At 41.4% G+C, this 27,236-nt stretch overlaps 1 protein-coding gene across 1 annotated transcript in view; it reads right to left on the reverse strand.

Moving 5' to 3' along the window:
• The window catches only part of chrm3a (cholinergic receptor, muscarinic 3a), an 84,943-nt gene that overhangs the window by 43,016 nt on the left and 14,691 nt on the right, over positions 1–27,236 (reverse strand). Inside the window, exon 2 of the mRNA XM_086092756.1 lies at positions 8,724–8,838. The gene's annotated coding sequence lies outside the window, so the exon portion shown is untranslated. The remainder of the gene's footprint in view (positions 1–8,723; positions 8,839–27,236) is intronic.

A 27,236-nucleotide genomic window follows, 5' to 3' on the forward strand; every position in this document is an offset into this window, starting at 1 on the left:
CTAGTATTGAAAAAATGCTTAATTGGCTTGCCTCAAAGCCGTTTGAGCATTTTTGTCCTATTAGTGCACTGAATTTACTACCAAGAACCAAAAGTTTCAATGCTCACACAGCTTGCCGTAGGATATGTCACTTTCAAACTTGTAAAGATAAAGCAAGGGGTCTAAGGTTCCGTGCAGACATCACCATGACCAGCCGTCAACTTAAAGAGTTCCCTCGCATCTGATGAGCACAATTACTGTGAAGAAAGTTGTTTGACAAAGGCAAAAACGCAGGTGCTTTTACAGCGAGAAATAAATAAAAGCGTGGCGCATTCATCATCGCTGAGGTCGAACAAGTGTCTGCGGCGAAAATGGCTTTGTCAAGCGATTGACAGGCTGGTAATGAAGTGTCTATAGGTTAGGCAGCTATAGGTTAATGGGAGTGCATCAACAAATCACGGCGGCGGCGAAAGGTGGTGTTGCTCATGTCTTTACGCGCCCAAAAAAAGTGCCCCCCTCCCCCGTTACAAAAGGTGAAACAAGGATAGCCGATGATATATGGACATCAACTGGCACTTCAATTCATCAAGGGTCAGCCCATTTGCTTCAGAGGCGGGACTGAAAGAAGATGACTCGTATAACTTCCAGCATTGGATTCTGTCATGTTTCCGTCCTGTGGGTTTGGGTTTTTGCTTGATTTGGGTATTAATGTTCTTTGTTGTCTGAGTGTTCAGTGTCATGTTTCAAGTCTTTGTCACCGCCAAGTCGTCTTCGGCGCAGCTAAGTCGTCTTCGTCACCGCCAAGTCGTCTTCGTCGCAGCTAAGTTCGTCTTCGTCACCGCCAAGTCGTCTTCGTCGCAGCTAAGTTCGTCTTCGTCACCGCCAAGTCGTCTTCGTCGCCGCCAAGTTCGTCTTCGTCGCCGCCAAGTCGTATTTGTCACCGCCAGGTCGTCTTCATCACAGCCAAGTCGTCTTTCTCATCGCCAAGTCGTCTTCGTCACAGCCAAGTTCGTCTTCGTCACAGCCGAGTTCGTCTTCGTCACAGCCGAGTAGTCTTTGTCACAGCCAAGACGTCTTTCTCACCGCCAAGACGTCTTCGTCGCAGCCAAGTTCGTCTTCGTCATCGCCAAGTCGTATTTGTCACCGCCAAGTCGTATTTGTCACCGCCAGGTCGTCTTCATCACAGCCAAGTCGTCTTTCTCATCACCAAGTCGTCTTCGTCACAGCCAAGTCGTCTTTGTCACCGCCAAGTCATCTTCGTCACAGCCAAGTTCGTCTTCGTCACAGCCGAGTAGTCTCTGTCACAGCCAAGTCGTCTTCGTCACAGCCACAGCCAAGCCATAAACCCAACCAAGTCATAGCCACTCCACAGCCAAGTCAAGTCAAGGCGAATCAGGTCCTGTCAGGTCATGCTCGTCCAGTCATGGCGACCTCACGTCCTTATCCAGTCATGGCGACCAGTCTAGTCATGTCCTGCATTTGGGTCTGCCATCCCTCAATTACTCCTGTCCCACTGACAGATTGGATGATTTCCAGATCATAGATGACAAACTCGGTGTGTGTGTGTGGGGGGGGGGGGGGGGGGGGTTATTATGTATATTACCCTACGTTTACATAACAATGTAGAAACCTTTACATAAAAAAGTGCAAGAAACGCTCGCAAAGACACATTTTCACAAATAGACAGATAACAAAAGATTTATTTGGTTGATGGGTGAGCAGGCACTCGAGAGATTTGCATCCAAACATAACATACCCCATTGAAAACTTTTTTCTGATGGATGAAACAAGTGCAAGCGAGGGCCTTCAGGTGCATCGTGGGAAAAAAAAAAAAGTATCTGTCACAAATGCATTGCTGATTCTGGCACAGATTAGCATAGCCTGTAAAGAATTGCTGATATCACTAAAACAGGCTATACTAATTAAAGCCAGAATCATCAATCACTGATCTTCGGACCCCGTCATCCCTCAAAGTGGAGGATAGTTTTTGTGTTCCGAGCTGAAGCTGAAGTTGGAAGTGAATCAAACGTTAGTGTCAAGAAAGCAGCAGACGGACGGAAGAAAAACAAGGTCGCTCGGCTGCATGCGGATAAAAAAAAAAAAAAAAAAAAAAAGCTGATTCATGTGTTCAATGTGATGACGTGCTTACATTTCATTGCTTACCATCCGTTTTGAGGAATCAGGCTTTGCGGGCGTCAAATGCGCTTGCAAACCCTTCTCGTCTCACAACCCAAGTCAAACATGTTAGAAAGCAGCGAGCAGATCCCCAAGCACGAGTTTTCCCGTGTTCTTCAAGCTGCTATCGTCACACGGACGCCAAGTCGGAGTTGTACAACACGCAAAGCCTTTTTTTGCGAGGCCCTGTTTCATAACGACGCCGTCCGTGTGCATAACGTATATTGGTCCACCTCGGGACAGCGTTACAAAGAAGGGACAAGACAAATGTGCAAGGCAGGTCGAAGGAAATGAACGAGCGAAACGACTTGGGAAGGTCCTGCGTGACGAAACATGAGATAAGCAAACATTTTGCTAATTCAGGAATTGTCACAGTTTTGGGGAGCTTTTTTTTCAGATCACGCATCAGCCCGATGATTATAATAAAAAAAAAGGTGCGCTGAGGCCTGAAACCCGTGCAATGTCGATGTAACATTGCCAATAAAGTCGCCCCCGAGTACAGCTGTTCGTCAGGATTGTTCGACAAGCCTGAACACTTGAATTGCTTCTTACTTGGGTATCAAATAAAGCCCAGTGAAAATTAGATCATCACAATTTACAACCATGCAGACCAAAGATGATGTTATCATCAACCATTTTTTTTTATCATGGACGTTGAAGAGAGATTTCCAGGTGGATTTTTCCAACCAAAATAAGTAAATTGGTATGTTAAGTCTAAAAGACAGAAGGAGAAACACGAGTTGGGTTTTCATCCACTCATTTGTATTTGAATTTTCAAAAAAATGCGAAAATAAAACTGGATGAAAATGCTAGAAATTCGAAAATAAGCCCCCAAATTCTGCCCCAAAAAGTTTTTACGCTTAGAAGCGCATCGAAAAAAGGAAAATGCCATTTTTGGCTATGGAAACGAATGTGAATAAACACTGGCAAGACCAGGATACACGTTGCATGTTTTGACCGGATATCACGTCACAAAGCAATGTTGGATGATAAAGTGAGGTATGTTTGGGGGGGGGGGGGGTACACGACGAAACTGAAATATTTTTGGAATTAATTAAAGAAGCAACTATTAATAACACTTTAGATGGAAAACAGCAAAGAAATAACAAAAGTAAACTCATACGACGCCATCGCACGGCGCGGTCGCTTCCTGGTCTTCTTCTTCTTCTTTTAAATTACTGGTGGATCACATCTCTATGGTGTACAGCAGGGGTGCTCAAGTTCGATCCTCGAGAGCCCCTATCCAGCCTGTTTTCCATGTTTCCCTCCTGCAGCACAGCTGAATCTAATGATGAGCTAATCAGCAAGCTTAGCAGAAGCCTGATAACGATCCTGATCATGAATCAGGTGTGTTAGTAGAGAGGAACATGGAAAAAAAGGCTGGATAGGGGCTCTCGGGGACCGAACTTGAGCACCCCTGGTGTATAGAGTCCGCTAAATTTACTTTAAAAATTCGAAACCATTGGACGGAAACCCCGACTGTGGCCATGTTTCATTTCTGTGGATCGGAGATGACATAAGCCTCCGATCTGATGTGTTACCGCGCAACGTGGATTCATTGTGCTAAAAATGTGTCATCAGACTGAGGAGACATCCAAAAGCTGGAGTTTGGGGCCCCCTTTTTTTTTTTCTTTTTTTTTTCTCTTTTAAGAGCTCAGTATTGTTCATTCGGAAATGTCATCATCATTGCTCTTTTTTTTTATTTTTTATTTTTTTAATATATATATATATATTATTTTTTTTGTGTGTGTGTGTGGGTGAGTATGTGTATGTGCGTGCGTGCGTGCGTGCGTGTATTTGTTAGCTCACCAGAAAACCTATTAGAAAAAATCTCATACCGTTCACCTAAACCGAACACCAGGAGACCCGAGGGGACCAAAGAAAACCAAGGAAGGTGAAATCCAGCACCGACCAGACACCCCCCACCAGAACTCCTCCCCAGCCCAAGAAACATCCAGACCCCAACAAATCCAACGGATTGGGGCCCCCTATTAAAAAAGAATTGCAACGGTTAATTGTTTCTTTGATGCATAATGACTTTATAACCAAGGTAGCAAGGTAGAGTGTATTCTTTCCGTGTCTTACGTACGTTTTCTCCGCCATCTTCCCACATTCTAAAGTCATCCATGTTGGGTTTTTATTTTCCAAATAATTCCAAACAAAGCATTGCTTGAAGCATTGTCACTGTCATGGCGAATTCATCCTCAAGGGTTGCAATTGGACAGCGTCGCGTGTTCGGGACGTCTTTGTTTTGTGGTCGCGGCAGCATTTTTTTGGAAGAGATTTAGCAGAAGACGCAGATGGCGCTCGACAGGCTTAGAAAAGCAAAAGAGCGCTGAGGGCAGTTTATTTCTGCGCAAGGTGGAATCTTTCAAATTGTTGTCTTTTTTTTTTTTTTTTTTTTTTTTTTTTTACTTGTTGTAGGAGCAAATGGGAGTCTGAAAATCTGGATCTGAGCATTAAAAATACATTTCGTCAAAATCGCTCTGACTAGGAAGCAATGGGATTTGGAGAGTCTTGCAGGAATTGAGGAAGATCAATTCCGATGACAACCATGTTTTTGTTCGCCGGAGATACCCGGTGGACAAAAAAAACAAAAAAAAACAGCATTAACTTCTCACAATTTCCAGTGGTTGAAATGAAAAATATATAAGTTCGATTTAATATGTGCCTCGGTAGAAGTATGGGAAATCAATTTTAAACCCGACGTTATCGAGTCAACTTGCTTTCTCAAGGCGTCCCGCGCTTACAGAAAATGAAATTTAGGGAGGGGAAATAATAACGCCGCGAGGTACAATAACTGACCTAACTTTATAAAGACGCGCAGGCTGAGGGCATAACAAGGAAAGTCAAACACAAGAAAGGGGAAAGAAAGGCGGCCAACACAATGTGTGCACTTCACAAAAAGCGCTCAGCCCCGCCCCTGAAAAAAACCTCCTGGGATGAATGAGTCGAGGTGAGAAGAGACGGGACGGCAACTGTCACTGTTTTAATTAAATGCTGCTTAGGCTAACGTTGTTTAGCCGAATATTGAAACAACTAAAGCCAATTTGGTAAATAGTTTCCCAAATCAATATTGATGTTTATGCCGGGCCTGGTGCACGTGCAACGTTTCATAAGTTTTCGCCCAAACGCACATTCTTTTTTCTCCGCATTGCCACGGCAACAGTGCGTGACTAAAAAAAAAAAAAAATCTCTAAATTTGCCTACCAACCTTCTCAAGCTAAGTTGTCTATTTGACAACAACGTCTCGTGTGGCATATGCTTAATATTAAATGTGTGTGAGAGAGAGACTCATTTTTGACATTCAGCTTTATACCTTTAGTGGCTCAATTGTAGAACAACGGAAACAATCGACCCCCTCCAATCATGTTATGACTCGGGGTGTCAGACGATTACAATTTTTAACCGTAATTAATCGCATGACTTCAACGGTTAACTCGCGATTAACCACACATTTTATATCTGTCCTGAATGTACAATAAGGTCGTTTTTTTCCTTAAGTTTTCAAACTCTTGTTAACGTAAAAGTGGACAAAATATGTTAAACTAATAGAAATATGGCTGCATCTTTTTCATTGATACAGTCATTTCATAATAATTCATAAAACGGAGTTAAAATTAGATGTACTGCGTGATATTGATTTGTGTTGAGGTCATTTTTACTGCCACTAGATGGCATAATTGCATTTGTAAGACGGTGACCGCTCAGTGCATTTTTCTTTTCATATTAAGATCGATCTAATCTTTAAACATGAAGTAACTTCTGCACATTTTTTTTAAATACAACTTGACCCCAGTCTCCACAAATATATGCATTATGATTCAATTTATTACTGCAAAATGTTGACGTGGGCGTGTCTGCTGCGTTGCGACTGGAATTCCCCCAGTACAGGCTTTCCAATTAAGAGGCGGTCATTAAGCGCACGTTAGATGTTTCTTGGGTCGGGGAAGAATTCTGGTGGGTGACCCGGTGGGTGGTGTCTGGTCGGTGCTGGATTTCACCTTCCTTGGTTTTCTTTGGTCCTTCCTCGGGTCTCCTGACGGCGGTGTTCGGTTTAGGTGAACGGTATGGGATTTTTTCTAATAGGTTTTTGGTGAGCTAACAAATACACGCACGCACGCACGCACATACACATTCTCACCCACATACAAAAAAAAAATATATATATATATATATTTTAAAAAATTAAAATAAAAATAAAAATAAAGAGCAATGATGATGACATTTCCGAATGAACAATACTGAGCTTTTTATATAAAAAAAATAAAAATAAAAATAAGCGCACGTTAAAAAAAAATTTGTGGCGTTTAAGGAACTTTAAATTCACTCGAAATGAACGCACTCATTTCGACACCCCTAGTTATGACATTCAACAAAACCAATATCTCCCTCTGTCTCTTATGTCTGTTTGCAATACACTAATAACGCATGCAATTAAAACAAAAAGTCAACTGGTATTCCTCCACAGTACACCTGTTTGAAGGGATTTCTGTGTCAACAAATCCCCCCCCCCCCAAAAAAAACACGAAAGTCATCTAAATTCAGCCACAAGCGAGCGAGCGAGCGGCTCCATTGCTCCAGACAGGTAATTACAGTGGAAGGAATGAAGTGACACAAGTGGTTTATCGGCATTTTCCCGCCTTCTTCCTGCCACCCAAATGTGCTTGTTGCTATCTGTTGTAAAAAAAAAAGCAGCCTCTCGGCAGCGCCAGGCCCGAATCGAGCGCACGCTGACTGAATTCTATCCAACGCTCCACTGCTCGTAAAGCGTGACTCACACGCACGCACACGCGCGTATAAACACACGCCGGGCGACTTATTGTAAACTCACTGAACTCCAATCACACTAACGGCATTTTACACTTGCCCTCGCTTCAATTACAAATCAGCCTTTTGGCCCATTCATGAAAACGATGGCTTTCATTTTTTTGGCGTCTGTTTCACTTAAGGAGACGTTTGCGTTGACTGCAAGCCCGAGCTGAGCCAGCAACGGAATACATGAATGCAAATGTGATATCACGTGATTTCGTCACGACAATAAAGCTATTTATTTTCTTTCGGAGGTGAAACCGTTCAATCCATTAAGTGGCTGATTGTTTTGTTTTTTTGTTTTCTCTTTTTTTTTTTTTTTAAGGTCACTGGTTTAAGGTTTGGTCAAATGAGAAAGTCACGTAAGGTAATGAGAAAAATCTCCATGTTGACAAAATTCCTTTATAAATATTATTTGGTACAACAGGCAAGCACAAAGATACATTTTTTCCAGTAACATGTAATAGTAATAGTAATGTAACTTTTTATAGAACTTTTAAGATCATGTAGAACCTGAAGTCTTCGTGTTCAATAGGATTTTTTTGCACACGTTTACGGGGTTCTCACACCTCCTACAAGACCTCATTTGAAAATGAATAAAATATGAAAAGTTCATTCTTTTATGTTTCACACCTCCTGTTGGACACTCAGCGTGTTGTTATACCTAATTATACGCTTGGCAGAAACTAAACTACATACATTCATTTACTTGTCAGTAAGGCTGGGTTAAAAAAAAAAATAATAATTTAAAAATCAAATAATCAATATTGAATTGATTCAAACCTGATATTGATTCATAAAACGATGAATCGAATTATTTTAATATCTCTTTTCTCCCATTAATTCTTTAAAAAATAGATTTTTAATTTGACAATTTTCTTGAAATTTACCGTTGAATTTAAAAGTATTTTGTTACATTTATGAAAAACCTTACTTATTGCACTTTAAAACAATTCAGAATCTTTTTACTCTATTTAACAATTTTTGAATTAGATTTTGAAAATATTTTCATCTCATTCTTGCTGATGTTAATGTTTGTGTAACACTTAAAACACATTACTTTCAGTAACTCGCTGCCATTTTCACTGAAGCAACCCCTTTCGCTCCCGGCTGTTTTACTGGATTTTGACTGATTTTGCAAGAATATTGTGTTCTCTTGCTATACAAACATGGAACCTCCCAAAAAAAAGATTAGAATCTCTTCTTTCATCTGGAAAAAAAGTATATATTTGTATTTGTTTCTTTTTTGAAGTAATTAGCATTGGAATATTCATAAGTTTCATCATTATTCACAAACCTGTTGAAAACACTGTCAAAAAGAGCTTGTTGCAACATGGGCCTGGATGGTCTCTTATACTCTTCTGCCACCTGCTGGCCGTTTGTGTAATTACTACCATTGCTTCAAGCATTCTCTTCAGTTCAGAGGCTGCATCAAAGCCTTCTGTATGCACTAGCATAAAAAATAAAATAAACACAGTTTTTTAAAACGTATAAATACGTCTTTGGGAGCATGGTAATATTTATTTGGGAGCAAACGAGTTAAGCAATATCGGATTGAATTGAAGTGAATCAAATCAGGAAAAATATAATGGAACTGAACTCTTGTGAATCGAAATAGAATCGATTGAGGACATTAGAATCTGGTCTGCGTTTGTGTTTTCCTTTTTGGATGGCCTGAATTTGGATCCTTAAACATAAACATCGCTGCCTGACATCATGTCCTTGTGGCGAAGAGACTCTGAGCAAGCTCAACTTACCAAACATTTTGGGGAGGTGAAGTGTCTGGAGGTCACCTTTCAGCCGGATGCCTTTCGGCGTCACTGTTGTCTGCTGGGGGGGCAAGATGATCCTCCTCACCGTGGATCATGGCGTCTACGTGCCACACAGGGAGTGAGGGAACGGGGAGGGCAGTGGGAACAAAACAAAAGACAAAATAATTCAACGTGACTACATTTGGAAATGCGTCCATAGCAAAAAAAAAAAAAAAAAATTTTTTTTTAAAACAGGGCTGAGGAAACATCATGTACCAGTACAAGTACGTCGCCGAAGTATCACGTTCTTTATTTATGCAATGCGATTTAATCAAGGTCCGGGCTGGATAATACGTGTCAAAGGAGAGAATGGCATGTCTTTATGTCTCGGGAAGTCTTCATGCCTTATATAGTCTCGGTCTGGCGTCGCGCGCTGCTGGATGGAGCCAGAGGTGGGGGAACGGCGGAAGCGCACCCAAAGAACAGGCAGCTCATTAAGCCAACGTCGTCGCAAAGTACCAAAGACACAGCATAAGGGAGCGCTTTTCCTCGCACCGGATAAAACATGAAGTTCCAGATCGTCAGCATGGCCTCACGGTAACGCATATGCGCATATGATGAGAGAAAGGCGGGCGCGGCGTAATAACAGTGAAGGAGATGACAAACACCTCGAGGTCGCTCGAACAAGTGAGCACAAAAGCGTCTCATTTTCTTACTACAAATTGAGCCGCGAAAGGTCAATGAAGCAAACATTCATCATCTGATTGGAGAAAGCGTGACATTTATCACTTTGGCAGGCACCCAACCGTTTTTAATTATTCCAACGTACTCCATCCGGAAACCTTGCAGAAACAACGTGGAGTTCGGAAACGGCAACAGAATGAGCTTGAAAAATAATGCAATTATGATTCTCCCCCCCCCCCCCCCCACAACACAAGAAATAAATGAATAATTTCAGCGTTTGTTAAAATAAAGGCAAATGAACCAAATTCCTTATGACATCTTTCAACAAAATTCTACTTAACTCAACTTTTCATGTTTCATGAAACAATGAGATGTAAACATGTCCACTTCAATTTTTTACTCATTTGCTCACAAAAACATATATAAACTTTTTATTTTAAATGTTGCAATGGTCCCAAAAACATATTTATACGTTTTTAAAAAAATAATTTTTTTCTCCATGCTAGAGCATACAGAAGGCTTTGATGCTGCCTCTGACCTGAAGAGATCACTTAAAGCAATAGTAGTTATCACAAAAAAAGGCCAGCATGTGGCAGCAGAGTATAAGAGATCAACCATGTTGCAACAAGCTCTTTTCCTCAGTGTTTTCAACTTAGCTATATTCTACTGCTAATAGCTGCGAAACGGAAACAGATACAAATGTACTTTTTCCTCCCGATGAAAGAATAGATTCTAATCTTTCTTTTGGTAGGTTCCATGTTTTTATAGCAATAAAACACAATATCCTGTGGGCCTTGCAAAATCAGTCAAAATCCAGGTAAACAGCCGGAAAGCGAAGGGGGTTGCTTCAGTGAAAATGGCTGCGAGTGAATGAGTTCAGTATGAAACTTTTCTAGACAGTAGACACGATATGAATAAATAATTGAAATAAAGCCTGCTGACCACCCGAAATGAGGCAGAGGTTGTTGGAGGGGTTTTCAAAATTGCAGAGCCTTTCCGATTTGAAAATGACATTCTGCATACTAATTTGAATTTGATTTTATTGTTCATCCCGACAGCAAATTGAACCTCAAAAAGGTCAATAAGAAAACATCCCTCATTTCTCACTTTGGCACCCGACCATTTTTAAATTATTGGAACCGCACTGTACTTTTGCGGCCACATTTCAAGCTCACCGGCCTTTCGTTAACGACATGAAGTCCCGTCGCTTTGCCGCTGTTACGTCATCATCGTTTTGGTGCCATCTTTCAATTCCCAGAATACCAAAGAATGGCAATTATCTCGGGAGCCATGCAGATGGTGTACAGTTGTCATTAGTAATCTGAAATAGAAATAACTCCTGTACATGTGAAGAGGAAAGGTCATGTCATTATATGATGCTTCCATACACCATCTTGGAAGCAAATTACTTACGAGAGAAAAAAAATCTTTCATTTGCTTTTCCTTCGATTATGCATTTGCAGCTTCAATTACGCGTATAATAAATATCATGTTGCTTTTGATAGTTCAGTAGATATGTCTATACAAAAAATATATCGTGTGTGACTATCGTCAGAAATCAAGTCATGCTGACGACATTACGTCATTTTTGGCAAATTCAGTCAATCTAACAAAGTTGACTTTCTCTCAATAGCAAAGTTTGCCATATTTTGTCACTCAGCTCCGTAGATGAACAACTTTATTTCATTTCATTTGACATTACCAAATGGTCATAACTTTTCAAATCAATTGCTTTAAGCAGCAGTCCAACAACAGCTAAATTTGTATCCCAAACTGCTAGATATGCATCCGCTGATATCGAAGGCCATCATAATTGCTATTGAGTACATTCTGCCGTTCGTTAGCGCGGTTTGATGAGCGCGAAGGCTCGTTTTTTTTGCTGAGGCCTCGCAGCTCCCGAAAGAGTTTGCATGCACTTCTGCATGCATTATGCAACAGTCCGATGCAAAAAAGGCAGACTTGCTGACGTGGCGCATATTAAAGCAGGCCCACGGCTTCTTTCGGTCGACAGAGCGGAGGCCGCCCGGGCGCCGCCCGCCATCATCCCTCCTCCTTATTGCCGACCTTCGTCTCACCGTGCTAAATTAACTAAATGCGGTTCTAATTTACTTCGGAAATTACAATGATATCCCCCTCTCTGCTGTGCCTTGCAAAGTTGAACAAAAGTTGTAATAGAACATATTAGTTGGAACTTAACACACTAACAAACAGTAATGTTAAATAACTCCTGTAGTTACTTCTGTGAAATTACATCTACATAAGTCATCCCATATTTACTCTTATAGTGTTGCAAATCATGACTCATGCCCTCATCACAAGATAGCGGCTGAAACACTTTGAACTGTTGAAAGCGTCAGCGCCGAAGAAAGACACGCCTGTATTATTATCTCCACAATGGCTTATATGGTTGCTGCTTTGGGTTCCCCCAACCTTTAGAGCAGCAACGACTGTCTCTATCCGTTCTCCTCGCGAGCAAAAATAATCCAAGTCTCTTGTCTATTGTTTATTAAATGTTCTCGGTTGACTGAACCTGACAACTTCTCAACATTGTGGACACATTTTATCCACGAGGTGAATGAGGACTGGGTGAAAACAGGACATTGAAGTGGAGACTGTGGAATATAGCACTACAGAAGCCACACTACATTGAAAACAACAAGTTTCTCTTGTTTTTACTTCAACATACACTGTAGGAGACAAATGTTACCCAGGAGGAGACTGGGAGTGGCAAGACGCCGGACTGCTGCAGCAAATCGGACAATGCGTCCTATATTCACTTCCGCACCAGAAAACAAATTTTACCCACGAAAAGACCAAAGCCAGTAAGAAAACCAACAGCTGCAGCAAAGTGGAGACTGCGGAGTGTAAACCTGCAGGAAGAACGCCACATCAGTTGGTAGGAGAAAGGGAGTCTCCTGTATTTACTTCTCGATAACAAAGACACATTTGATCTTAAAAGTGGCTGACGGTTGCCAGAAAACAGACCACGACAGCAAAGTGGAGACTATGGCGTTAACAGATGCAAGTGACAAGCGACGCTGCAGCCAATCCTCCCGGGGAACACGATCCGGCTTCAAAATTATTTATGAGGTGATATAAAAAAATATAAAAAAACGTTATCTATCTGGCAGATCACAAGCAGCATATTTCACGTTCAAAGCTTTTTGCCTTGTTCTGCTTCGAAAAAGCATAAGAATAGAATTTAAAAAAAAAAATGAACCCGCAGAGAGAAAAGACAAAGGAGAATATAATAATAAAACATGCGTCAGACAGGCAGATTAGAAAGGTGCCAATCGGACAATATAGCGTCAGATTAAACCCTCGCGAAGGAGCAATAAAAGCGCCAATTGTGTTTGCCCAAGTGGGAGGACCGTTTACTTTAAATGGTAGCACGCAACTGCAGTTAACGATATGTTTTCCATCAAACAATTCAACTGCTCCCAGACGAGCTTTTATTTAAGTTTCACGTTTGAAGTCAGGTGTTTTGGCTCGGACTTTTCACCGAAAACTACAGCCGAGCATCTCATCATCGGCGAGGCTTGCTGCTAAATGGGCTGTCGCCGCTGGAGGCGGAGCACTTGGCAGGAAATGAAAGCCAATTGATGGCGGGAGCAGATGGAAGAGAGGCGGTCGTTGTGACGGATCCTCACGCCGAGCAACGAAGCAACGCACCAGACAAGTGGATGGACTTGCCACGCACTCGAACCTAATTGGACATTCCCCCCCCCCCAAAAAAATGTTAACCCCAAAAAGGGGTGTGTATTTGTTTGGCAATTTGTGTACGGTGACACGTCTATGCACCACAAAGTTATAAACGGGGTCACGGAACTAATTAAATTCCACTATATTTAATTAACCGATGGAATAATCTAGAGATAGACCGATATTTATTTATTTATTTTTTTTTTTTTACCGATGACGTTTATTAGTAGGTCAAGGAGGCCGATAACCGATATTTTAAGCCGATATAAAAGGGAGGGGAGAATATTGACAATTGTCAATTTAAAAAAAAAATACAAATGTCAATCTAAATTCTGTTCTATTGAACAATTTTTCAGACTTTTCAAAATGTAGTTTTAAAAAAAATCTTAGATAATATAAATCCTTTTCAATTTCTAACAAAATGTTCAGGGAGCTAAATAGCATCGCTCACTATAGTTTTCTACAGTAAATATTTTTTCTCTCCCAAAATGTAAAAATACCCGAAGTCTTAAACTTGTTTTAATATCGAACAAAAACAAAAGGTTCAGAAGGTTCCCAGGGTCAGCAGCATCTCTTAAAAAGTCAATTGAAATTTAACTTAAATTTTAAAAAATTAAAAAAAGCTTCCCTGAGGTTAAAATGGTTTTAGATTTACATTATATCGGCCGTCAGATTCTTAAAAAAGGCCGATACCAATATTCGTCAAAATGCCCAATATCATGCTGATTATCGGTCTATCCCTAGAATAATCAATAGAATAATCGATTCGAAAAATATTTGATAGTGTCTGCCCTAATATAAATGTAGCAATCCAGCTCATGTATTGTTCCAGTGGCTTTAACCTTAAATTCCTAACGTGTGTGCAGGTCGGTTGGCATGAATTTCACGAGGTGCTCGTAGTTTGGCTAGCGATGATCCTTGAAGCCACACATGCAAGCGGAGGCGGAACCTGATTGGCCGTGCAATAAATGGCTCATTAAGTTTCAAAATACCTGCTGGCCCCCACGCTACGTCTACAGTACACTCAATGGCCACTCAGGAAAAAAAAAAAAAGGAAAACTGTCATCATAGCAGATGACTCACAGCCAGCAGCCGTAATGACCGTCAAGTACACTCGCGCACACAAACACAGAATCGAATGGGGTGAAAGATGCAGCCGAGACCACACAGCAAAAGTGTCAGGTAAAGGACGATGATACACAACACTGTTTGACCATGTACAATTAAGTCCAATGTATATGAAAGATTTCCCGATATTGTTTATTTTTCCCTACTGAAAATATTCTTTATCCTTAACGTGCCCAAAAATGCTTGGCCAGGGAGTGAATTCTGGTGCAAATGTATCTATTTTATCACCCCCTTCCTCCAAGAACATTAACTCACTTGCTCCCAAAAACGTATTTATATGTTTTTTCTTTCTTTATGCTAGCGCATACAGAAGGCTTTGATGCAGCCTCTGAACTGAAGCGATGGTAGTTATTACAAAAGCCGCTTAGCACGATTGCGAGAGGTGGGCCAGAGAACGGTACGGGTGGCCGCACACGCACTCCAACCATGACGTCACGTACGTACGTGCGACGTATATATATAGCGAGCGACCTGAACTGGTGATCAAACAACAACCAGTGTCAATAGTGATGTCGATATTTCGGAGGCAACTGAGCCCGGGCACGGTTTGGTTAGAGTAATGTGAGCGTGGGCCGGAGGGGAAAGGGGAGGGGAGGGGGGGCAATCAGGCTTCAGTACGCTACGGAAGAAATGGCCCTAGTGTGAGTGCACCCTAAGAGATCAACCAGGGCCATGTTGCAAAAAAGCTGTAGCTATATTCGAGTGGTAATTGCTGCAAAACGGAAACAGGTCTACTAATCAAAGTAGAGACTCTAATCTTTCTTTTGGTCGGTTCCATGTTTTTTGTAGTAACAGAGCACAATATTCTGTGGGCCTTGCGAAATCAGTCAAAATCCAGTAAACCAGCCAGGAGCGAAGGGGGTTGCTTCAGTGACAATGGCTGCCAGTGAATGAGGTTAAGGAAAAAAAATTCCCAAAAGGAAGATGAAAAGGGAGCAGCAGAAGCGTAGTAAAATGATCTCTGGAATGTTCTCGACACTCCGGGATACTTCGCTCTCATTTTTTTGGGGAGGCATCCTTCCTCACGTCTGCAGCCTCTTTGTTGTCAAAGGGGAGGGGGCGAGGGTTGTTTAGCGCCAATGGAAGACTGAGCTGCAGTCAGGTGAACACGCTCATATTATGCAGCAAAGTGCAAATCCTCCCGGGGAGCTTGAATTGGAAATTATAAAAGAAATGAGAGCGCTCCCTTCGCGACATTAACCTCTGGGTAACGCGCCGACCCCGCCGCGCCAGTCATCGATTGTCATCGCGTTCAGCCTTTGATGCCTTAACGTCCAAACGTCTTTCATCTCGGGCAGAGCGAAGGAGACCGAGACGAGCCGTCCAAAAAAAAAACTCAATTAGCGGCGCTCTGAATGTGAGTGGACAGCCTAAGAGGAGGCGTGAGGCGCGGAGGTGCGATCTGCGATGGAAGAAACAAAATGGCACGAGCAGGGCCGCCATAAAGAGGTTTCAAGGATGCGAGTTGCTCTCGTGAACAAACAGGAAGCTAATTATCGGCCTTAATGTGCCATCATGTGCAAATAAGATCCTCGTCCCCTGACGATTGCAACGTTGCGTGCACAATTAAAAGCAGCATTGTCCACTAATGATGTGGATACACAAACGTGAGCTTCTAACACCCACAAAATAGGAAAACAATGAATGGCAGACCTTCACCAAGGCCAGGAAATCCTCATTTGGATGATTTTCACTGGCACTGTAATCACACCAAACCTCAGCATTTGTCCAAAATCCGAGCACTAGCATACTATCTGTGATTTGCTTTTGCTTTGTCTTTTTTTTTGATGACACCATCTTTCAAAAGATGGAGCAGCAACGCAAAGTGTAGACATTTAATGAGACAACTAACCTAAGGGTTCGATAACTCATGAATTAGCTAGCCAAATTATTACAAATATAATTGGTTGGCTACATATCGATTTAGCTAAGAATCTAATCTAACTAGATCTCGAGATCACAAACTTATTAGCCACCAAATCAAGACATTTAAGTAGCTACTACGTAGCTCGCTAGGTAGCCGACAATGTAGCTAGCCAATAGTAATAATAATTAATAGTAATGATTTGTTGGAGTCACCTAACAAACAAATAAAGTAACTGACTCGATAACTACAAAGCAAACTCATTTTCCAGCTAGCTAACAAAATGGCAAACTTACGAGATTGTCTATATTTCTCCACTTTCTATACTTTTAATGTTATCCTCTCCAGGGTAACTAACTAACTATGTAGACATCTAAGTGCTTAGCTAAAAAAAAACTAAATCATAAATAAACTCAACAGCTAGCTAACAAATTACCTAGCCACATAACTAGATAGCTAATTCACTCGCTTGCTAGTGTTAGAGTAGACAATATTAAGTATTGTACTCTTTACGTGTTCAATTAACTGAATGGTGAGATTCTGGTGAAGAAGTCCCTTTGCAAAGGTAAATAATTATCAGAAGCTTCTGAGGACAAAAAGCTGATGACACTGAAGCCGTGTTCTATCAGGTTGTCTGTCTCGTCCAACGTGGGGCATCAATACTTATTCAAAAAGTGGGAGACTAAAAGTCTCCTCCCATCAGCCCACAACACACCCGGCCACAACTCAGCGAATACAAGAGAATCTGTTCCCATGGTTATAAATCAGATTAGAAAAAATACAATAATAATAAGCCTGACTCCCTTCCGACCAATAGAGACCGGCCCTCCCATTTAGAGATAGCGAATGAATGTATGAACTCGTTGCCCTTCCTCATGAAAGTAACACAGACAAGAATACAATTCATTGAGCCTACACTGAGTCAACTAAATCCAAAACGGCTAAAATATAAATTAAAACTAAAAAAAAAACAATGTTAATAACTCATCATTAGCCAGCTGGCAGATGGCAAACTAACTAGGTAAGTAGACAGCTAGCCGACTAACTGTTTTGGTACAGTTTTATTTATTTTCTTTTTTTTTTACATACGCGTGACATTTAACAATGTAGTGCCACAGTTTGACCTTGAAAGACATCCTTTTGTTTTTCCTTTATTTCCTACGGGAAAAGCCGTGTGGGAAAACAATAACACAAGTAATAGCTTATCGATATCTTCTGGGCACCCAAGTCTTGCTAAGCTTTGATAAGAACTGGCACACAAGACCGCGTTTGAGAGCAAGTGTTGTCCCAGCTGCGATGAGAGTCGACGCAAGACGAGCGGTGGCCTGAGGCAAAAAAAGATGCTCGCCCAAATTGCAGAGCATCTTTTCAGCGGGCAGCGCTGACAATCCTCTTTATATACACGCCAAAGCAAACGCGAGCCAGCACAGCAAAACCTTGCGCTTGCTCAGCTCTCTTTCACTGTCCTCTTTTCTACAAGATGAGAGTTTTTTTGTCCATTGATCCGGAACGGCCATTTGTGTGGTCAGATGTCACCGATGCTGGACCTCTGAGAGGATCTGAGGGGCTCACAATTTCTGTTCGATCACCCAAACGTTCCTTCACAGGCCTTGCTTTTGCGCACTTGAACAGAAAATAGTCTTAAAAGGCTAAAACAGGTGTTTTCAATGGGCTGAGTGGACCAAAAGTGGGTCAACAAGCATCATATTGAGAAAGCTTTTTAAAGGGGGACACTTGTGAATCCGAGCATCATTCGCTCAGTGGTTTTTACAAACAAAACGGGAAATTAAAAAACAAAAAAAAAGACTTGTTTTCTCAATATTCGTTCCAAAAACCAAAATGAAGAAAACGGGAAAAATGGCGATTTGGACGTTTCATCCAATTTTTTGATATTTTTACTTGATGCAAGTTGTGTGACCCGGAAGCGATTATTATTTTTTTAAATCTTACTGATAGTCATGCGCTTATCTGTATATACTACTGGATAGGCCAAGATGTCAAATCTGTACGTATACGTATAGTATATAATAGTCTGCTTGCCAGATGGGAGTGGTAAGATGGCCGCCCTTTGGCTTCAACGGCTTGCATGGGTATGTATCGGCTTTCCAGTAATATATCAGTGAGTGTGTACTACGGATTGCAAAAAATGGATGATTATGTGCTCTTCAGCGGGGGTAAGAGGGTCACTGAGGCCAGAAGACATGACCACCGTCAAAGACAAGCCTCGGGGGGGGGGGGGGGGGGGGGGCGCTTTCCTGACCTCCTGACTGATTTTTGGGGGGATGCGTCTCGTGATTCCTGTTTTGACTATTTTTTTGTTTATTCATTTTTTCTAATGCACTTATTGTCATCAAAGCGCAGAACAAAATAATTGGTCTTTTCTGTCCCGGGTAAGCAGGCGTCCCCACAGCGAGAGCAAACTGCGACCATCACAGCCACTTTGTAGTGATGGTCGCTGGGTGAGCGGCTAATGGTAAAGGATAGACAGACAGACAAACAGCTATCAAGGCCACTGCGGGTCTTTTTCTCCGACGCAACACAACGTGACTGTCTGGTCTCGGCACTTTAATACAACAGTCTAAAAGGCAGAATTGTAACGAACTCATAAATGACAAACTTTTGGATTTCGAATGTCAATATCCTGTTCACTCCATGCTTTTATTTTTCGAGTCGTATTTTTTTATGTTATATGCTTTTATTTTGCCGCACTTCCGGCAGTCCAGGAAGTGCTATCCACTCGAGGTGTCTTTACACGTAACAGGAAGATGCTAACGTTGTTGTTGCTGTCTAAGCACCTAGCTGGAACGGGGACAAGGTATTTGTGTTGTTTTATTTCTTTTCTTGTGATTTTTCATGACGCGAATGACTGAAAATGAGTTTTTTTAAATGTTATTTTCCATTGAAGTGAAGCTAATGATAGCTTCTCCAAAGTGTTTGTTTAATGCTACTAGCTTTCTGTTTTAGCTAACTTTTCATATGTATAACTGAAAGTTGTGTTGAAGTTATATTTGACAATTGTAAGGACTGTCATATATGTTTATTATTTGTTTGTTTTTTACGGTATAACTCTTACGGTGTGTCAAATGGAACAAGGGAGGAATAAAAAAAAACCTTTAAGGAACACGCTTCATCAATATCTGGCTGGGTTTGCTGCAAGAATTGATATTCATTGGCGGTTTTATGTGGAAAACTATTGAGGAAGATAAACAAGGAAAACTACAGTACGATAACGCATTTCCATTACTTGTTGCTAGGCAGAGTTCACAGGGCTGCATATTAAGTTGTCCGAATTACAAAGACAACACAAACTATGTTAGAAGCAAACAACTTGAATACTGAAACCTAAAATGGAGACATGCTTCTTATTTGGACAGTAACATTGTGCTACAAAATGGCTCTCACTGCTACGTGATAAATACTAACCACAATTAGGACACCGGGAAAAACAGCTGGCTCTGTCCTTAATGCTAAGTCCAACTGGTCATAAACGCTACTCTGGAGTTGAAGAAATGCATAAAAATGGACGGCGCTCGTATCTTTTGGGGAGCTGTTATGTCAAATTGGCTTTTTAATGGCTTGTTCGACAAATAGTTGGGTCTCGGGAGTGGCCGAGCGGCCATTAAGAGTGAAATGAAACAACCGGGCAAATCTTTTCTTTTCATCCTGTTCCTGCAAATGTCTCTGTTGTGTTCGAGCAGTTCAAAAGCTGGACTCGCCCGCTGACCCAACGGTATGCGGGGCTACGGTATATACAGTTGCTGGCGGGCTACGGGGCTGGACCGGACAAGAAATTGGATGCTCGTGTCCAATAATTCTCGATCCTGGGGTTATATGACGAAAACATGTCATGGACGTGTTAAGACGCGGGGGAATTTTTGCAAACTACGGCACCACTAAAGTGCCGCGGAGGGGAACATTTTAAACACCGCACGTCATTAGAATGAGAAAGTTTATCATTTGAACGAGAAAGTAGTCCATTGCGTGCTAGCAAAGGAGACGCTATAACTGCACTTTGATTTGCATTTCTGAATGAAAATGACATAGTTTGCTTATATATTTCACCTGGGACTTAATTATAAGGACATTGCCGCTTTACTTGCAAGTCGTCAACATTATGTTGCGGTCTGAGAGACGATTAAAATATACGAAGTCGTGTAATCTGCTAAATAAGCTACCGCTCGCAGGTGGAAATGTTTGTCATCCTCGTGAAAGTTTTCTCGTTTGAATGAGAAACGTTTAGGGGCTCCGTATCATATGATATCCGCCTTAAACAAACTAGAGTTATCAAAATTAATCAATTAATTGACAAGTAATTGATGATCAAAATGAATCAACAGCTATTTCAATAGGAGAGTCATCAGCCATTTTGAATATGAAATTCTCCAAAACCTCTGATTTCAGCATATCAACAGTAATTGTTGACTGATTTCTGTTTCTTCATGATTATCTTATGTGTTTAAACAAAATATGAAATTTGCAAACATCTGTCTTTATTTTGGAAAATAGCGACCGAGCCGGTAACATAGTACAACATCAATCCCCCCTTCTTTTTTTTTTTAAATCCCTATACGAATATGAATACAAAATAAACAACAATCACTGGCTAATAAACAGTAATCAGGGGGAAAATGCTCTTGTAATATACATTAATGCAAAATTAAAATTAATCCAATGAGTCGATTAATCGATTGAATAATCAATCGATTAATCGGTTCCAAAAATATTCAATAGTGGCAGAACTAAAACAAACTTTGTTTACTGCTATATGAACGTAACATTCCGTGGGAAAATATACTTCTATTTTTTTTTGCAGTGAGGAGCACAGTGCTTTTTTTTTTTGCTCTACTCTCGTGAGAAGCTACTTCTAGTTGATGCAAACATGTCGGAGAGGAGGAGGCAACGTGGCAATAAATAAGGTAAAAAAAAAAAAAATCAATACAAGTTGTGGTTTAAATGTCTGTGCAGCCAGACGTGCCCTTTTCTCTTCCCAACTTAGCATGAAAAATGCTTCAGTTTTGCCGTCATCCTGAAGTTTGACCTTTCTCATACGAAGTGCGCCGTAATATGACGATGGGGGTGGTACAAAAAAGCAGAATGTCACATTGTTGTTTTGCATTGTTGTCACCGCCTGCTGCTGCTTCACACTATTATCCGTATTATCTTCTAAAAGCTTGCACGGAAAAGAGGATAATGGCATAAAAAAAAAAAAAAAAAGAGTGAATTAAGGGATGTGCAGCCAAAATATGTCAAATGTTCAGTCAGTAAAAGCACCAAAACACGCACCAGCGAGCACGTCCCCGATGAGAAAACCCGTCCACACCCTCTCTTATTTGTTTGCTGCGGAACAAACGGAGAAAAGCTTCTGCTCGTGTGGGTCGTCGTTTTGCGGCGAAGCTGCGAGTGACGGCGGTGAATGAATGATTCATGACGGCCATTGTGGCCGCGCAGTCGGGAAATGGATTTTTACGCAGCCGATGCCGGTCAATATTTCTCCCGTATGACTTAAAAATGCACAACAACGAAAAAAAAAAAAAAGCGCCACGTCCTTCTAAAATGTCATGTTGAGGTTTGCAGGAAATGATATGTTCATCTGACAGCCAGAAGCTCCCTCGTCGTCCATTAGAAATGTAAAGTATGGCCTGCAGCTCGGCTCGCGCTTCCATTTGGATTTTTCAAGGCGGCATATGCGCCCCCATCCGTCCATTTTCTTTTGCACAAGCCCCCAATTACGGTCTCGGGCGAGCTGGAGCCTATCCCAGCTGATTTTGTAGTGAGAGGCGGGGGTACACTTTGGGCTATCGATTCAATTCCAAAAAATTCTATTCAAAATTGTTATTTCATTCTTTAAAAAAAAAAAGAAGGGACGGAAAGAAGTAAAACTTCAACACAAAAAAATGATCAAGAGTTGGGTCAAAAGTAACCCAATTATGGATCAAAAATGGACCGATCCGCTTTTGGGGTTGTTTTAGAGAGACAAAGTGACCCAATATTTATGAGTTGTTTTACACTAAAAGACCCCTTCCTTGACTCAAAGTTGGGTCAAATCGACCCATAAAGTGGATCGGTCCATTTTTTACCCATAATTGGGTTATTTTTTACCCAAGTGTTTTTTTAGAGTGCACAAAATAAATGACAAGATGCTTTAAATGTGACAATTAAATAAAATAATTCAACAGCATGACCTTGTGCTATATATATTTTTCCTGTTATTGTGCTTTTATACATAAAAAAATAAATAAATACAAATAGACTGAGATGATTTAATTTTAAAATCCAGATTGCTCCACAAACTGACACTTTGAATTGAAATACGTCGTTATCTTTGTTTTGCCTTCATTTGTACTCACTTTCCCTTTTTTTTTTTTTTTTTTTTTTGGATTTGCATGTTAATTTCATGATGGGTCATGATGGGCTTTACACATTATTTTAATAAATTCCTTCAATTTTAAAGTTTTTAGTTGTGTAATTATTGGATTAGCGTGATCTCTGTATCCACATCCGAAAACAGCACAAATAGCCCGTTTCTGTCAAAGAACGATAAGTTCGGTGTCGTTTTTGCCAGCGCACCCCCCCACACTTCAATGCAATAGGTCATTATTATATATTTATATAACGATAACAAAGCATTCTTGTTCAATGATTCTTTAACCTTGTGTAAAACAGCTATGGTTTCGGATACCTCAGATTTGACATATTCTATATGCGTTTTCAATGTTCATCAACAATAATACCGAGAAACTTTATTTAATTCGTCCTTTCTATTTCTATACTTTCGCCAATGCAAATTTTAGAATCCTCAATTAACTTTGCATGCATGTGTTTGAGACTTGGAAAGAAGCCAGAGATGTGGCACGGGAAGCACATGCTAACGCTACATAGGAAGGCGGGAACCCGAATTCGAACCCCCCAGAGGTCACTGTGCCGCCGCCCCCGTGTTACGATTTGACGCAGAGAAAAAGTGCCGAGTGGCAGCCCATGAAGAACATGCATAATCCACTAAAGAAACACACTGCCGGGGTTTTTTTTTTAACGGATGGCGTGCTTTCACACAGTTTCTCGCCGCTCCGGCACATCTTCGGAACACAAAACCTCTTGCGAGATTGGCGCACATCTGCAAACCTCTTAATCTCCCGTGTCCACAGATCACCGGCGGGCTGTAAACTCAGCCGAGCGTCACCAGATTGCAATCGTGCTCCCCCGGCTTCTATTTTAGGGCGGATCATGTTTTTACGCTTGCGAACGTTACATCATGCCCACCCCCCCCTTCCACTGCCGCAGCAACCTTTGCTTTTGCCGCCTTTTTGTCGCCATGAAAACGTAGGACTGATGAGTTGATGGTGCGAAAAGGCCCCTTTGAAGCGATTGAGGCAAAACGGAGTGCGCTACTTGCCAACGAATTGACGTTCTGTTGATCCTGTGTCAACTCATTTACTGACTGAAGAAGACCAACATGGCCGTCAGCTGCGGGAAGTTCAACACCGTAACGAAACCGCCGAGCTCAAGTCACCGACCTCATTACGTGCGCCAAAGAAACACTCAGCATTGTAACAAAAGTCTTACTCCAACAGGGGCTCGTTTGCCCGAGACAAGACCGCCCCCTCACAACGGGGTGACTTCAGCGAGGGTCTAAAAAGACCCCTCAAAAGTATTTTAAAAATCATGAACAAAAATGTTTAATTTGATTTAAAAAAATAAAATAATAAATGACTTTTTTTTTCTTTTTCTTTTTTTACGATCGTCTGCATGGATTGTCTTTTGAGTAATGCCAACTCAACGAGCTGCTAAATATAAAAAATATATAGCTAAATTAGGCATGACGGTACCTTTTGAATTACAGAAGTTTCATTGTAAAATATTAATGAAATGTTTTGATGAAACCGCGGCTTTTGGGAAAACAAGTGTGCATTTCAAATCCCCCCCCCCAAAAGGTTTCAACCGTAAATATATCACTAACCATCAATCAATCAGGACAGTTGAATAAATTGCACGTGTATTTCTCGTAAATTTTTGAGTTTTTTTCTCGCAAATTTGCCACTTTATAAAGTAGCAAATTTGCCACTTTATAAAGTAGCAAATTTGCACGTTTTTTTTTCAGAATATTGCCCTTACCCTCTAAAAAAAAAATATATATATATATATATATATATATGTGGCCCTAATACTAATACGTACGAGTATTAACGTGTAAAATTTGAAAAAAAAAATAAGAAAAAAAATTAAATTGACTTATTTTTTGCTGATTTTAAAAAGAGTTGATATCAGCCAATTAAATCCATCCATCCAGTCATGCTCTAATAGCTAAGGCTACATTCCACAAAAAACAATCCAAATAGAGAAATATGAACATGGGTGTGATTTTCCTGAAAAAAAAAAAAAGGTTGTTATTTGTCAGTTGGTGTCATTTTTGGAAATACCAATAAACATCTTTAGAACTGAGCTACATGGAGCCGCATGGAGCCGCATGCCTCGAGTCCAGTCCTGATCTGCGCGCGTCACTGTGATGGATGAGGCGGGGGAGCACGGATCAATGGACCCGGCTGTTTGGATGAGCCCAGCGTTAGCGTGGGCCGCGTCATGTCACTGGCGCTCGCTGACGAACGGCCGCAGGGAACGCCAAGAGGCGCACGGGATTTTGTTTCGGGTTGTTTTTTTTTCCCCCGAAGGAGATTGAAAGCTAATCAACGGCAAATAAGCGTGCGTGTCAAGCGCCATCAATCAGAGAGAAAATAGAAGTGCGGCGAGCGTTGGTGTTTGTGAGCCAAATAAAGAAACAACAGCCCACCGGCGTGTCGGGGAAAACGTAGACAAATATTCCAGGCCTGTGAGCAAGTCAGGCACGCAGACCTCCAAAGAATGCAGAAGTGAGACGGGACGTAAATCAAACGGCGTTTGGGCTCCCACGGCTCGCACAACAATGTGACATAATTGCAGCTGCGCCTCTTACTTTATTATATAACAAGCTACGAGCGAGCGGCGCTTTTTCACAAAGCATGATTATGTTAGGATTTGAATTTGACGCTGCGATAACAAAAAGTTACGCAACCGAAACGGCGAATGTTTACGCTCATCCGAAACGGGAGACGGGTGTCATTTTGCCGGGAAAAATGAGACGGGCAGAAATAATGGCTTCGAGCTGAGGGCGATGCTGAGGCGTGACGCCGCTCGGGAGAGCATTTCCCGTCTGAGGTCAAGGGACTCGAAAAACAAACAGCTGCGTCCGAAACGTCCGTCCATTCAGTTTGCTCTGATTGAAGAACTCGATTAGAGCAAAACTGGCGCTCCCGGCGGGATTCGTCCTTCAAAGGTGTTTGTGGTTGTCAGGCAAAGAGACAAATGTTCATTTATTTTAGAAGGGACACGGCTTTTTTTTTTTCAAACGGTTCCTATTTTCCCAAGGTTGGCAGCTCAGGAACGTAATTGAACCCGATTTACAATTTTGAACAATCGGACTCGCTCATCATCACACAGAAATTCTTCTTTCGGATTCGTACGATGAAAATTGTAAGAAAGAAGGCTTCGTTACAAATACTTACTGTAGTTTTAATCAACTAGGCAAGGCAACTTTATTTCCACGGCAACCAAAAGCTCAACATCTAAAAGCGCTGACAAACAGAACTAACCAAAGCCATTTGGAAAGCACAGAGAATAGAAGAAGCTTTTTAAGAACGTACGTTGACAACATTTAAATGCATTTACAAACAAAAGATAGATTTAAAAGCAAAGGAAAGAAATAAGTAAGAAGACCACATAGTGAAATTTTTTTTTTTTTTTTTAAACATTACAAGACCTTGATCATAGGAACGGGAAAACAATCTTAATTATTAATGTGGATTTAAAAGCATTTGGGGCTGACCGCCTCTGCAGCATAACAGCTAAATGCCGCTTCGCCATGTTTGCTTTGAAACTAATTGACTCGAGTTTGTTGTGCTCGGTGACGTTTGAGGTTGTGTACAAATTTTGGCTCACGTTACAGCCACGGGATGGGAACCTCAGAACCCCCTCTACAGAGTGTGAAACCAATCGCAGCATCAGGGTTCGAGTGGTGCGAAACATTTCAGCACGAAATAACTTCTTTAAACCAAAATGGGCGTCTTCCTCTTTCTTTTCAGGCTTGAGACTTTTTGTGGGTCTTGCTCATGAGACGTGCGTGCAAAATGTCACACCAGACCAGCCCAAGAATATTGCTGGGACAGTTTTGTGAGGAGAAGTTGGTCCAAAAATGTCTCCTGGTCGTTAGCAACTACAGGAAACATTTGGTCGAGGCCGTTGCTACCAAACTAGCTCAACCAGTTACTCGGACCGACGCAGTATTAGCCGCGTTGCCTCAAAACATCCCTTTTTTGCTTTTGCCTACATCATCGCTTCCCAAAGATCCGGGTGCGCATAATTCTCATACGCGCACGACCCGATTCCCACCAATGAAGGAAGAACCGGATAAGTAGCTGAGCGGGAATGAAAAAGAAAGCCAAACACTGCCTTGTGGACAAAGTAAATAACCTCCGCCACATCCTGATTATGATTTATGCTCTCAAATTGGCCGCTATTAAAAAAAGGGACAGCAGGCAAACAAGGAAAACGCCTCGCTGCCGTTGACTCTGCGGAGAAGCGGATCCGTGTGCTGACCCGCGAGGCCGCCTCACGCGCTCGCGTCGAAATGCACGGATAACAAAAACGCCAGGACGGAACGCACGTCGCATGATCGCTTCCTCCTCTCTCTCTTTCCCGGTGGGATTAAATGCACAACTGTGATGTGATGGGATTAAGGCCACAATGATCCAATCTCCTTTTCAACTGTTTGCGGGTTTAACTCTTTGACCGCCATAAACGTTATAAGACGTTTAGCATAAACCTAGGGAAGGGCGCCGAGGACGTTAAGGGACTCATCGGGACAAGTCGTTAAGTAGTTAAAATAACAAAACAGCAAAAGGGGCTCCCGGATATCCAGCATGTTTTGCTTGCTTTAAAACAGAAAAAAAAAAAAAAAGACCAAATAAGCAGATGATAAAAGTTTCCTATAAATATTCCTCTTTTTTTTTATCGTATTGTTCCTGCCGGGTTTCTTTCATTCGAGACTCTCCTACTTTGAGGATTGATGCTGCAGCTAAATCCGTCTTCGGGAAGAAAAGAAAAAAATCTCTCGC

The sequence above is a fragment of the Leptonotus elevatus genome, chromosome 13, assembly GCF_054856555.1.
Source record: "Leptonotus elevatus isolate MCC_2025b chromosome 13, RoL_Lele_1.0, whole genome shotgun sequence".
Classification (NCBI taxonomy): domain Eukaryota; kingdom Metazoa; phylum Chordata; class Actinopteri; order Syngnathiformes; family Syngnathidae; genus Leptonotus; species Leptonotus elevatus.